Below are 13,984 nucleotides of genomic sequence, written 5' to 3'. Positions count from 1 at the left end.
TAGCAAGTTAGTCGAAATTTAAAATTATGACCAGATTTTATCAGTCCCATCTATCTCAGGATGACAAAATGGAGAGATTAAGCCCTTTATAGTACCAATGTTATTGAAAGATTGTTCCGTAGTTATCTCACAATTATTTCGTATTGTTGTGCAAAAACTTTTCTTATAAGGGTCCTAAGAAAAAGTATTTTGCATCGTTTTAAGAACGAACAATGCAATGGTGCGAAAATTGGAAACGAAAAAACAGTTTTCTTCTACACCGTGTACTAGATCTTAAAAAAAAAAACAAATCAGCAGTACTGCAACAATATTCTACATAAACCAATTGCTTTCCACGAAGATCTGACACACGATGTGGAAAAAACTGCTTTTTTCGTTTTCGATTTTCGCACCATTGTTCGTTCCTCCGTAAAATTTTTGGTTTCCCAGTTTATATGATAATTTACTACGTGACCGCACTTTTCAAGCCGTAACTGCGGAACCGAAGCATTAATTTAAAAAAGTTGATAGTAGTCTTTGAATGTGTTATACCGTACGTTTGAAACTAAATTTGTTCAATTTGAGTCATCTTCGAATATATTAAGTGACATACGACACGTACTGTATGTGTGTATAACACATACAGACATTTTCCGATCTCGACGAATTGAGTCGAATGGTATATGACACTCGACTCTCGGTTAGCAAGAGAATTTTTGAAGTGATTGTATAATCTTTCGACAGATAACAGACATTTAAGCTAGAATAATATTAATCTAAAAAACTAACCTTTCAAATTGATAAACGTTGGAAAAGTGTTTCACTATTTCAAAAAACTGCAAATCGATGCAATCAATCAGCAACCAAGACACAGTCCAAATCTTCTAAAACAAATGGTCAGAAACGAATGGAACCCAACAACATGATTATCTTTTCATTAGTTATGCTGTTAATAATGCAATGATTTCCTTTCAACAGACCGGACTAAATGACATCGCGTTGATTTCGAGAAAGACGAGTTTAAAGTTTCAATCGCAGCATCTTTTATAAGTCGAAATTTATTTCAGCCATAATTCATGCTAATTGTAACATATTGCAATTCTGAAAAAGTCCGATGTAGCTAGAGAAATCCTTTATCCAGTGCTATCATTATCTCACTTTTTAAGGTTTTGCGACTTAGTCCGGTCTGACTTAACACCGACCATTTGTAGGCGACTCGTATAATTAGCATACCCAAGTAACAATTGAAGTTTTATAGCACGCTACAAGTGTAATCTAAGTTTTATGAGTGGCTATAAAACTACCATAAAACTACCATGTGATCAGCGTCACACAAAACTTTTAAACAACTTTATGGCCAATTAAATTGATTTTTTCCATGTCAAGTTCGCCGTTTTTAAATTACTCACTCACTCCCCTAGGTTGATTGGATTGACGATATCGATAACATCTTCATGCAATATTACATGTATCAACCTGAATATAGTTAGTGATCAATTATCAACAATTAATACCAGTTTATTCTCAAATCTCCATTTGAAATATCAACTAGGAAAGTAGCTATTCGTATTCTTTTGAACAGAGTAAAGATAGGCACTTCTCTTCAATCATATTGACCAGTAAGACTGGATTTTCATAAACTTTTATGTCATGCCTTCGGGCGAAAAATGTTTGTCAATGTCTCGTTTTTTATAACACACTTGATTACCATTAATACACATATGATTCCCGTACAGTGATTCTCATACCATTCATACGTGTGCCGCACATGTTGACGGTGAGGGTGGTTGAGTGGTTAGCGTGACCGCTACTCACCCCAGTTGGTTATTGAGATTCTTCAGAGGTAAAAAAATTCTGTGGTCACGGGAACTTAAATTTTTTCAATGTTTCGTGTTCCACTCGCCAATAACTAACACAAACCGTATTGCTAGTTAGACGATATATCAAAACCAACACAAAATTTGCGCCAGTTATCTTTTTTATTTCGATTATAGAGGTTTTAACCTTAAGGTCATTGCCTCTCCGGGTTACCCTCTCGCAGGTTGATGGGATTGACGGTATTGTAAACATCATCAAGCCACAATAGATTCAATAGAGTTATCTAAATATAAGGACCTTCGCTCTTTTTAGTTTTTATTTGCGCCAAGTTCTACTACTAGAGGTTAATTAGTTCTCATGTTAATAATCCACCAAACATTATGACTACTGAGGATTTGATTTATATAAGAAGCCCGCTTCAAGATGTTGATTACAATACGCCTCGATAGTGGTGTGTCGAGGAGGCCGGGAGGGCTGATATGAGCCTTTTATCTGTTCTATACCTTTCCTCTATTTACCAGCTCATAACCAACAATCAACCAGTAACAAATAGATAATTGAGAAAGGATGTGCTATGTGTGGTGATTGGCTATTCAAGTATTAGTAGTGTTTGAAGTACTAATGTATGTCTCTTGTGATGATCATAACTTCAGCTGTATCTTGTACCTATCTAATCTATTACGTCTCTCATATATTGTCTTTTATTTCTTCTTTTCGAGTCCTATACTGCCATTCTACACCCGTCTTCAGCTGGGTCAACAAAGATGGTGATAGTGAACGTCTTAACACTCACACATTCTCAAACGCGGTCTCAGCGGGAACCTACAAAAATGCCATCGTGCACGCGATTACGACTCGGTCACGTCCAAAAATCTATCCTTGATCCTAGAAGCCTAGGTCCATGCCTTCAGCTGGACCAATTAAGAAAATACGCCCATACCTATTAGACAACACGTCTCATGGCGACATGACCGGGAACCCTATCGATATAAACGATCCCACTCTCTGCCAGAATTCTAACCGCGCACTGAAAATTTAATATCAGACTCACGGTTCGCGAGACCATTCAAGAACACACGTTACAAAATCACGTCAGCGCACAAACCTTAGAGCCCCTTGCGATTTTCCAAGCAATCTACGAACTCGCAAACATGATTACACCCCGGTGATAAGGTGAAAATCTCAGCACTCATAAACTTACCAACACGATCTCAAGCGTTAACCTACAAACTCCCGCGCTCGCGCCATCATGAATCGGGATCGTCCGGAAGTCTCTATCCTCGGTACAAACAATCTAGGTCCTTGTTAATTAATAAAAAAAATATTAAAATTGAAAAATAACTCCCATATCCACTAGACAAAACGTTCCATGGCGACATGACCGGAAACTCTAGTGATATGGGGTAACTCTCTCCCTGTCAGAATGTGATCCGTACACCGAAAGCTAAAGATCAGAATGACGGTCCGCGAATATATGAATGGCTGCAGGGTTTCAAAATCGAATTTATACACGCGAAGTCACATACACGCGAGTACACGCGACAAACACGTCAACATACGAACGCTTTAGCCCTTCGCGATCATCTACGCACACCTATGCCCGCGATCGCGTGAACTTGATAACACTCCGGCAATTGTGTGAACGTTTTAGTACTTGCGAAGTTACAAACGCGGTCTCAAACGCGAACCCGCAAACGCGCGCGATCATGAATCGGTCACGTCCGGAAATCTTTAGCCTTCATTCTAGCAATTTAGTTCCATACATTCAGTTGGACCAATCCAAAAAAAATAAAGCTCATATCCACTAGGCCACGCGTTCTACGGCGACATGAATGGGAATTCTAATGATATGTAAGAACCCACTTTCTTCTGAAATTTAAACCGTACACAAAAAATTAAGTATCAGGTTCACGGTCCGCGCGCGATCATTCTAGAACACACGCGAATACGCGAAAGGCACACGGTTATGAAATAGAATTTATACACGCGAAGTTCATACACGTTAGCACACACGACATACACACGCGATCGAGCACGTTAACGTACAAATGTTCGAGCCCTTCGCGATGATACACGCGATCGCGAGTCCCTACGCCCGCACATGCCTGAACCGTACAATGAATATCACATTCAGAATCACGGCCCGCTACAATTGGCCTATTGCAGTGTTTTATTGGGCGACATTGCCTGTCTCGTCTGCAAATTGTAGTATGTGATTCTGACGGGGAGCCCTTCCAAGAACCTAGCTCTACAGCTCCAGTCGGACAACTCTCGAAAAAAGGTCATTGCCTCTCCGGGTTGGAAAAATCTTTCATGAAAAATGTCCAACCCTATGGCGGGGTCGGGAATCGAACCCAGGTACGCTGCGTACAAGGCAACCGATTTACCAACTACGCTACGCCCGACCCCACGCCAGTTATACATTACGTACATTTAATGTAATTTACATCCAAACAGTTCACATAACATGTGTGAACACCTAATGCAACTGGCTGATGTCTCGGATAGCCAAGCCAGAAGCTCTGGGTCGCTGACGAGTAGAGGAAAGTGAGGCAATATCGCCATGTGGGGCGATTTGAGCACACCCGTTTTCCAAGAATCTATGAACAATCTTAATTTTTTTTGGTAGCACGGATACTCCGTCAATCATCATTAGCTGATGTAATACTTCAATTGCGAAATAAAAAAATATTAATTCACGAAAAATATAAAAGTCTGACGGGACGTCAAAAAAATGGAAGCGTTAAAAGAATCAAGCAATATGAAATAAGCATTCGCATGACGTATGAGTGCGTTAATTGTAAAATGCATACAACTCGGGAATATTTAACATCTTGCTAACTATTTCAAACATAAAAATAATTTAAAAGGGTTTTTGCAGTTTCCACAAAAAGAATCTGCGAAAATAACTCGACAACATGGACCAAAACAAGCAAATCTCATATCAGTTTATGCATTATATTCCGAAAAGTTGTTCATATGCAAACGTTTTATACCTGAAGCTACTATGAAAGACGAATAATGATATTTGCTAGAGAAAATTACTCGTAAGGGTATTATTTAAAATAAGTACATTCAATTAACTATAGGTGCAAAGGATTTCACTTTTTTCACTTGTTATTTGAGCAAATTTCAAGAATACAGATTTAGATAGTTTGCTACTGCGACAAAAAAAAACTCACATTTTCACACGAAAAGTTATTGGCACTCACACAACTTCTCCGGATAAATAAAACAGCCGGAGAATAAGTGAATGAGTTTATCACGGTATCCCCCTCGGCATGATACTGTACCTTGATGTGGTCCGGGGGCTTTTCCACCAAAGCAGTATTACAGTGATTATATCACAGAATCTTGGGATACGATTATTTTCTTTTTAGTTAAGCTACATTGTGATCAATTTTAGTACTTAACTTGGCGACCTTTATTATTCACTGCCATGGTCAAATAATATACAATGTGGGTTTAGGGCCCAATTCTCTCTGCAGGCACCCTTCTTTTGTTGCTATATTTTCAATTAGATCCATGCTAACACTTACTAACACAAATTGCTTATTCTCTCATATACACTAACAATCTCTCATTCCAAACGTACAAACGTGGCCTACGCGATAACACAAACCTAGTCACAAATACGAACGCCCGCGATCTCGCCAATATTCAAACACCCCGATTGATTAGGTGAACGTTGGAACCTAAGAAACTAAGCTCGCGCAATCATGAATCGGTCACGTCCGGAAGTCTCCGCCCTTGATTCTAGCAGCCCAAATTCATGCCTTTAGTTGGACCAATAGAAATAAAAACTAGACAAGACATCCACGCGCGATCATTGAAGAATACGCGAACATGCGAATGGCCACACGCTTATAAAAATAATGTGTCCACGCGAAGTTACATACATACTAGAACACGCGACAAAAACGTCCACATACAACCGCTCGAGTCCTTCGCGATCATCCACGCACGACCACACCCACGATCTCATAAAACGTATAATACCCCGGTGACTAAGTGAATGGTTTAGCACTTATAAATTAACAATCCCGGTCTCGAGAGTGAACCTCCAAATGCCCGTTGTCGCGCGATCATGAATCGGTTTCGTCCGGAATCCCCTATTCTCGGCCCTAGTAGCATAAGTCCAATGCCTTCAGGTGGACCAATCAAAAATATAATGCTCATATCCACTAAACTACATAAAAATCGAATGTATACACACAAAGTCACATACACGCGACAAACAAATATAAAAATGCTTGAGCCCTTCGCAACCTATACTCGCGCTCTTCCAGACATAATAACATCCCGGTGATAATATGAACGTCTCAGCACTTGTAATCACTCAAACGCAGTCTCAAGCGTGAACCTACAGTCCCCCGCACTCGCGCATTCATGAATCGTGCACGTCCGGAAGTCTCTATCCTAGATTCCAGAAGTCTAGTTCCACGCCTTAATTGAATCAATTAACTCTACAGCTCCAGTAGGACAACTCTCGAAAAAAATCGGAATATTATTAATACTCAATAACAATACTAACTCTTCTCTTTATTTTATTTTTATTTATTTTCGGTCTCATGCGTTATATTCTTGTGATGACCTTTTCGAGCTCATACATCCAAGAAGAGCAACATTGCTGCCAACAATGATTCTTCTCTGCCATCAGACGTCGCCAGGTTTTAGAACAATGGATTTGTATTCTCATACTCGATGGAATCAGATAAGTAGGAACGATCAACAAACTGCAAGTAGTATATAACACATTTCTTATTTTTTCCAAAGCGCACAAACGCCCCTAACTTTCGCGATAACACAAACCTGGTCAAAAACGCGAATTTACATTACAATTTCAATCATCCACATACACCTACGCTCGCAATTTCGCCAACATTAAAACACCCCCTTACTTAAGTGAACTTTTCAGCACCTATAACTTTACAACCGCGGTCTCAAGCATTAACCCACCACTCGCGCGATCATAGCCCAGCTACGTTCGGAATTCTCTACTCTCGACTCATGCCTTCAGTTGGACCAATCAAGAATGATGCAATGAATGATGCATATTCATCAAACAACACGTTCTTCTACCATACACTAAAAACTAATTATCATATTCACGGTCCGCGCGCGATAGTTCAAGAATACACGTGTATATGCGAATGGCCACACGAATCTAAAATCGAATTTATTCACGCAAAGTTAGAGACACGCTAGCATTCAAATGCTCAAGCCTTTGGCGATCACACTATTATACAATTAGTAAACGCCCACACTAACCCAGACAGATATGCACTCCTAAACTCGAACGCTAAAAACCACACCTTCCACGCATACACCACCCAGGACTGAACATTAGCTTCATACATACAAAGCAACAAGTAATAATTACAGGTATTCGTCTGGCAACCGGGGGAAGTACATCTCAAACGCAGAACTTATCATTTCAATGATGGCCTTGGATCTGCGTTGCCTGTGTTCAAGGCACCATAGCTTTGTCCGTCAGGCAGGGCAGGAAATATTCGAACCGAACCTATGTTCGAATACTTTCAAAGCGCGAAGCTTTGCGTTACTGGTTCGTATTCACAAGCTTCGCCTCACAATCGCTTACCATCGCAATTGCGGACATTTGGGCGATACTTTTGCATTCTCTTCGGCGAGGACAAATGAAGCTTCTTGTTCATTTCATTGATGTTCGGAAAGATATGTAAAAGCTTTTGCGTAGTTTTCGACGAACACGAGCTAAGCTCTTGGTTCGTGTGATCGATATTTTTGAAACAGTTACACGGAGCTTCGAAACGATGTTCGCGAACACAGAAAAAAGATTACCTCGAAGTATTTCAGAATCACGAACACCGAAAGATTATATCAATTTAGCATCGCGAAGGCCATCGCTAACATGTTCGCCGGACGATGTTAGTTTTCTTTATTCAAATACCTACCTACTAGTTATGCAAAAAAGTATATTCTAGACAGAGGCCTTGTATTAAGGGTGGAATAGGTGAAAAATAATTGTGACAATGTGTAGCTTATGGATGCTGGGGTTAACTGGACAGTGACGTAACAAGTTTATTTAAGATACCCTACTGATATATTACCAGTAGGGATAAAATCAAGATTTCGTGACAGGGCGGGGATAAATTTTCAAATGAAATAAATTAGGTCTAGAAAATGAAGCTAAACACAATGTACACGACGTATTGAGTGGGTCGCTTATCTTAGTCATGTTTCTATAGTCACCTACCAGTTACGTCAGTTTCTTGAGGATAAAGATATCGATATCCATTCAAAGGAAAAAATCGATTATCAGTTAAATAAATAACGTCATGATGTGTATGATGAATCCTAGAAATAAATAGGGAATGTCAATAAACTCGACCATTCCCGATTCATATTTGGCAGTTCTGGTCGTTTTGTAAATCTTGTTTTCGACTAACAGTAAAACCATTTTGATTCAGAAGTATGTTTTAGAAGGGCGCATGTTTTTTCGTGAACTTATTTAAAAAAACGCTTTGAATCCATCTACCAGTGTGATGAGACATTTTTATAACTGTTTTCGAATATTATATCGGTTGAGAACTTTTAGAACATGATATTTCGAGAAATTTTGAAAGTGAAATTAAATCAGTTGTAAAGTTATAGAAAATAGCCTTTTAAAATGAACGGACAATTGAATTATTACTAATACTTTATGAATACATTATCTAAGTTCTTCATTCAATGCAATATGTATGCAAAAAGTTAAAAACTGGATTTCCCTTGAGAACTGGGCCAAAAAATCGAAAAAAAATGTGTTGGCGATCCGAGAACTAGAACAGAAATTGTAACCCTTGGACCTCTGAAGTGCATGCGTACAAAATGCTATAGTCTAATGTTTGTTTTCATTCATTTCATTTAATAATTTTCAGTTGAGCAATTCTGTCGCAAACTGCATTGTGGAGCGAGGGTCATAACTTCCTAAATTTAAGTGTTCCTATTAATTTAGTACACTCTCTTTAACATAAACTACTCTAACGAATGAACGAATGGGAGTAGGTTCGATAAATTTTGAAAGAAGCCGTTAAATCAACTACTTAAGGGATTACACCACCGTAAAATTAAAAAAAAATCAAAATTGATCTTGATTGATTTTATTATTCCATATCAACATTTGAATAGGGCTAATAAGATTTGTGAACAAACTTTTGTTTTGCTTTGTTATCATTTCAACACAGAAAACATTTGAAATCGATTCTACCAAGGGCAAAGATGTTGATTCATGTGTATTTTTCATAAAATTCAACTCTGTAGCGGAAAAATGAGCGAAATAAGTTTGATTACAAAAGTCTCATTAGCCCTTTTGAAGAATTACTATTGTATTGATCTAAAATATGGGTCTTCAAAATAATATATCAAAATATGGAATGCGACAAAAAGCGAATAATAATGGAAAGACAGTATTCGAAAAAGTTCGAGTTTAGAACGACTTTCATTCTACTTGGAGTTATTTATTTCGCTTCTCATTTTCCGAGATTTCCCTTACATAAAGCATTTCAGCTATAACTGATTCAAAAAAAAAATACAGGGGGCCCTAAAGATTTCTTTCTTTTATTTTTTATTAGTAAAAGTCAAATAAGGGAAGATTACATCATGGAGAAGATAAACCAAATTTTGTCCTTTTCAGAATTGTTTTTGGATTTCCAACAAAAAAAAATCACTAGAACATTGTAAGTTCTTTGCGTTTCTCCATCAGTAATTAGTTAACAAATACAATACAAACAATTTGGAATATCCTTCTCATTATTTATCACAAAACACATGTACAGGAGTCAGGAAATAAATTTCATAAAAGTGGAACATGTAATAAGTTTGACACTTCATTTATTAAGTGAACAGATTCTGTCGAAAATGTTTGAAAATAAATATTTTGTCTCTTGTGATTAGGTAATCAACCAATAAACTTATAAAACAATATTATAAAAATCATTTGGAAGCTTTCCTCTCGGTTTGGTACAGGTGCCTGGAATGCAACATTATAATTCAATTAATGACAATAATAATGGATTCAAGTATGTAGGTACTATGTTAATAAATTCATTTGGCAAAATTAAAAATAACGTTTAACACACAAATCATCGCATATGATTGAGTGAATATGACTAGCCGATTTAGGAATGTTGCGCAAGAACGTTAGAAACCGCAACAAGTTGAAAACAAAGGCCAATGGACTACGCCTAACTACCCCTCAGTGGATGCAAATAACTGAAGTTCGCCGTCTAACTGAACTCAGACGTCAGCAGTGAGATTCCATCCGAAAATTGTTCTTTTTAGGAAGAATTTGTTTTAGATAGGTAGATTATTAAGAGAGGGGTAATGGTTTTAGCGTTAAAAAACACTATTTGCGATTTTTTTTAGAAATTTGGGCGAAGCGAATTGATCAAAACTTTTGTACATTATAATGTATCATTTCATCCAAAAGAGTCATTTCACCAAAAAACATTTTTTCACGCTGAAACCCTTACCCTCTTAAACATACTTTATACATCTTCACCTTAACTCCTTGGCAGGGAAAATATACTCCGATTGAAGAAGAAAAGACGAGTTTGCAATCAAAGTAGCTAGTAAACATAATTGTACTCCGAAAAAAAGAATTTGAATTTCACTACCACTACGCTCATTCAAACTCGTGGCTCATAAATTGGTAAGGTATGCGACGCACCTAATCCCTAAATCCTAAATTATAATCTTAAAATAATCCATTTTATTTATACTCAAAATAAGATTTACAGTTTATGATTTTAAGACAGATAGTCACGTAGCGAACATGTTCGCGGTGGCCTCATGATGCTGATGCTTGAAGCGATATAAAACTTCGATGTTCGCGATTCTCAAATAAACGAGGCATTCGCTTTATATGTGTTTACCGAATATCGCTTCGAAACTCTGTGGAAATGTTCCAAAAACGCAAAAACCACGAGCCAAGAGCTTACCTCGTGTTTGACGATGTGTGCTTCTAAGGTTAATGTGAACTTTTTCGAACATTGTAAAAAGCGAACTAGATGCGAAGCTCGCTTCGTCCGAGCAGAGATAAGTTTTACCCCTAAATGTTCGCAGCGATTGTATCAAACTCATCGATTGCATGTGGTATACTTGAGAAGGTGCTTCGTGAAGCTTCGAACAGCAATCAATTCATTTTTCGAAATTTTCCTGCCCTGCCGTCAGGTCAAGGATGTATGAAACCCGCTAGCCACCACCCTCGGCCCTAGCTGCCCATAAAGGGATAAAAAAAAAGTTTATCACGGTATCCTTTTTTCGCTCGCTGCTTTCCTGTCGTTATTCCAAAACACGAAAAAACAAGTCTATCATACTTCTTTGCCGCTTTTCTTTGCAATTAAATGTATTTTTTGAAGTTTTTATTGATTTCCACGAAATTAAAATTTTATAACCTTCTCCGGTGAGAAGGAAAAAGTCAAAAAAAATTTATCCGGAAAATCACTCACGCTATTTGTGGAGACGGAGAATTTTGCGACTCATCTTATCTCGGAAAAGTTGGACATCGAATAAGCTTCTTCTCGCGTGAGTGAGGGAGAATTACAATGCCTGGTTACATGACTTGTGATGAATTAATGAAAAAAAAATATGGTGTCAATTGGTACCTCAGTTAAGCTATAACCCAATACTGCAACTATTAGCACACCTCTAATACAGCAGCACCCACCCTCATGGTATTTATGTTAACACATTATGTCCTAGCGTATGAAATTTCATACGCAAAAACAACACATTTCTGGATCATACTTGCTGTACAACAAAGGCGTTTTCAAAGTTCTAGTCTTCTGTGAACGTAAATTAATACCTTATAATTTATAATGTGTATGCTCAATCATCTTTTTTAATAAAATTCCATTGTGTTTTCGAATGTCAAAGTTGGACAAAATTCAAACCAAAATATGAACAATACTTAATTTTAAATTTCTCTTCTAAATCTGTAATTCTTGTTTCGGATTGAGAACGAATGGCCATGAGTGGTGTGAAAGATGTGACTCGGTGCGAAAAAATGGAAGAAATTGGTGAAACAATTGCGAAAATTCTGCTGGTAGTTACGTATGAAATTTCATACGCTAGGCTGAACCGATATCTTTTTTCCTAAGGCAAAATTATTTCCTCTTTAGAACCCGGAGAGGATTCAATACTTTCTCGCTGATTTTAACCCTCTAGTGCCCAAATTTTTTTGGCTTGAAAAAACTTTTGGAGGTGGGCTTTGTGATGAGAAAAACGAAAATGATGTTAAAAATTCTTGAAAGTGATGGATTTTTCATTAAAGCCTTAAAATAAGTAGGCCGCCTAGAGGCGGTGTTGGGCACCTGGGCGAATAAAAACAAAAACTTGTTTTTCCTGGTTACTTCAACTTAAGCGAATACAGATGGTTGCTTATATTTTGGACTCCATCAGAACGCAAAATACCTAAACTGTAAGTGCTAGTGCTTTGGTTGTTTAATTATTGACTTCTAATTTATCGTAGGGGAGTCCTGCTGGCGATGGTTACACTTATCATGTTTTATGTTTTTAATTTAAGAAGATCGTGTAAAAGTGAATGCGTTGCATAAAAGAGCGGACTGTTAGTTGCATTACAGAATTTTAAATATGTGACGCGGGAATCTCGCCAATTTACGACTATACGCACTATGATGCCACCTGGCCTTTTTTGATGATAAAGTATGGATTGCGTGAGATGCGTTTTTGAATAGAACTGCAAATCAATCGATACTTGTTATTATTTTTAAGCGTCAATGCTCCTGCATTTTAATTTCGGCGCACACTTTGTATTAAAAATCTAAATTTTCGAAATTCTTTAGGTGAAATTCCGAAGTAAGCAAACAAAAAAACAAATTTTGCTTGTGGGTACATATACGGCCAAGGAAAGTTGTTTTCGCGCGCTATCGAAAAATCTAGTCATTCGTGGAATAGCTTTAAACTCGCCCTAAATAACAGAAATGCTGAAATTTAAAAACTTTACCTAGCGTAATGAGCCATTCTACACCCGCCTTCAGCTGGGTCAGCAAAGATGGTAATAGTGAACGTCTTAACACTAACACATTCTCAAACGCGGTCTCAAGCCTACAAAAATGCCCTCGCGCACGCGATTACGAATCGATCACGTCCGGAAGTCTATTCTTTGTTGGAGACGTGGACATCCCTACAACTCAACAGGAATTGCTGGGCTCACTGGTGGCAGCCCGCCTGTCACTCAGTTGACGCACCGAACAGCATCCGGTCAGGAATCAGAATGTGATATACCATACTATAAGTAATACGCATATTTTACCTCTCCGTTTGTTCGCGTCTCTATTTTAAATAAAGTATATATATGTTTTAACGTGTGGGTCGTGTAATCTTCTCTATCGGTCACCTCCGAACACTAACCACAACAGTGGCGACGAGAATTTAGTAAAATTGGCGATCGAAAGCCAATATTTATCACCCACGTGTAAACGGAAAGCATGGCGGAATCTAACCTCAATCCGGAGCAGCATCAGCCGGGAAACGGCTTGCCAGGCGGTCCACTACCGCCAGGAGTAAACCCACAACACCCGGGAATGCAGCAAAATCATCAGCGGCATTCAGCTCCATTTTTCAACGGTCCACCATCAGCGCAGCAATCTTCAAGTACCAGTTCGTCTTCCGCCGAAGCATCCTATCAGCTAGGGTTCGCAGTACCGACCCTTTTTGGCGAGAACCGGTACTACGGTACTGAAGCCATCAGTACCGGTAGTACCGGTAAAGTACCGGTACTCGAATATTTTTTTTAAAAAAATCGAAAAAAGCTTCAAAGTGAAATTGAATGCTTAAACTGATGACTTTATTCTCAGATGATTGATTTGTGCTGATCAAAAAAACATGTTTATTGTTTTTAATTGCTTCAGTATGACATGACTCATTTCAGCAGAAGATATTTTTCGTATGCAGCACCTTTTTTATTTCGAAATCTAGGCCACTTTGAAATTAATAACTGCTAAGCGGTGCGACTTTCTTCGATTTCACAGATTGTAAATGTAAGAACCCCTATTAACAAGAGTAAATCAAAGCGATCTCCCAGCAAGCTGCTCGCATTTCCCCTCTTGCTTTTCTGTAAATTGGCTTCGACCTTTATGTCGTTTACCTACTGTTCTCTAATGTATACCAACGCTCCTTGCTTTCCTGTAAACTATGGAGTTTT

The 13,984-nt window shown here is 38.1% G+C and overlaps 1 protein-coding gene across 7 annotated transcripts in view; it reads left to right on the top strand.

Moving 5' to 3' along the window:
* LOC131682774 (zinc finger protein 608) overlaps positions 1 to 13,984 on the top strand; it is a 138,736-nt gene that overhangs the window by 1,362 nt on the left and 123,390 nt on the right. The window lies entirely within an intron of this gene.

The sequence above is a fragment of the Topomyia yanbarensis genome, chromosome 2, assembly GCF_030247195.1.
Source record: "Topomyia yanbarensis strain Yona2022 chromosome 2, ASM3024719v1, whole genome shotgun sequence".
Classification (NCBI taxonomy): Eukaryota; Metazoa; Arthropoda; class Insecta; order Diptera; family Culicidae; genus Topomyia; species Topomyia yanbarensis.
Note: the sequence above shows the minus strand (reverse complement) of the source record. Positions and strands in the feature narration are given on the sequence as shown.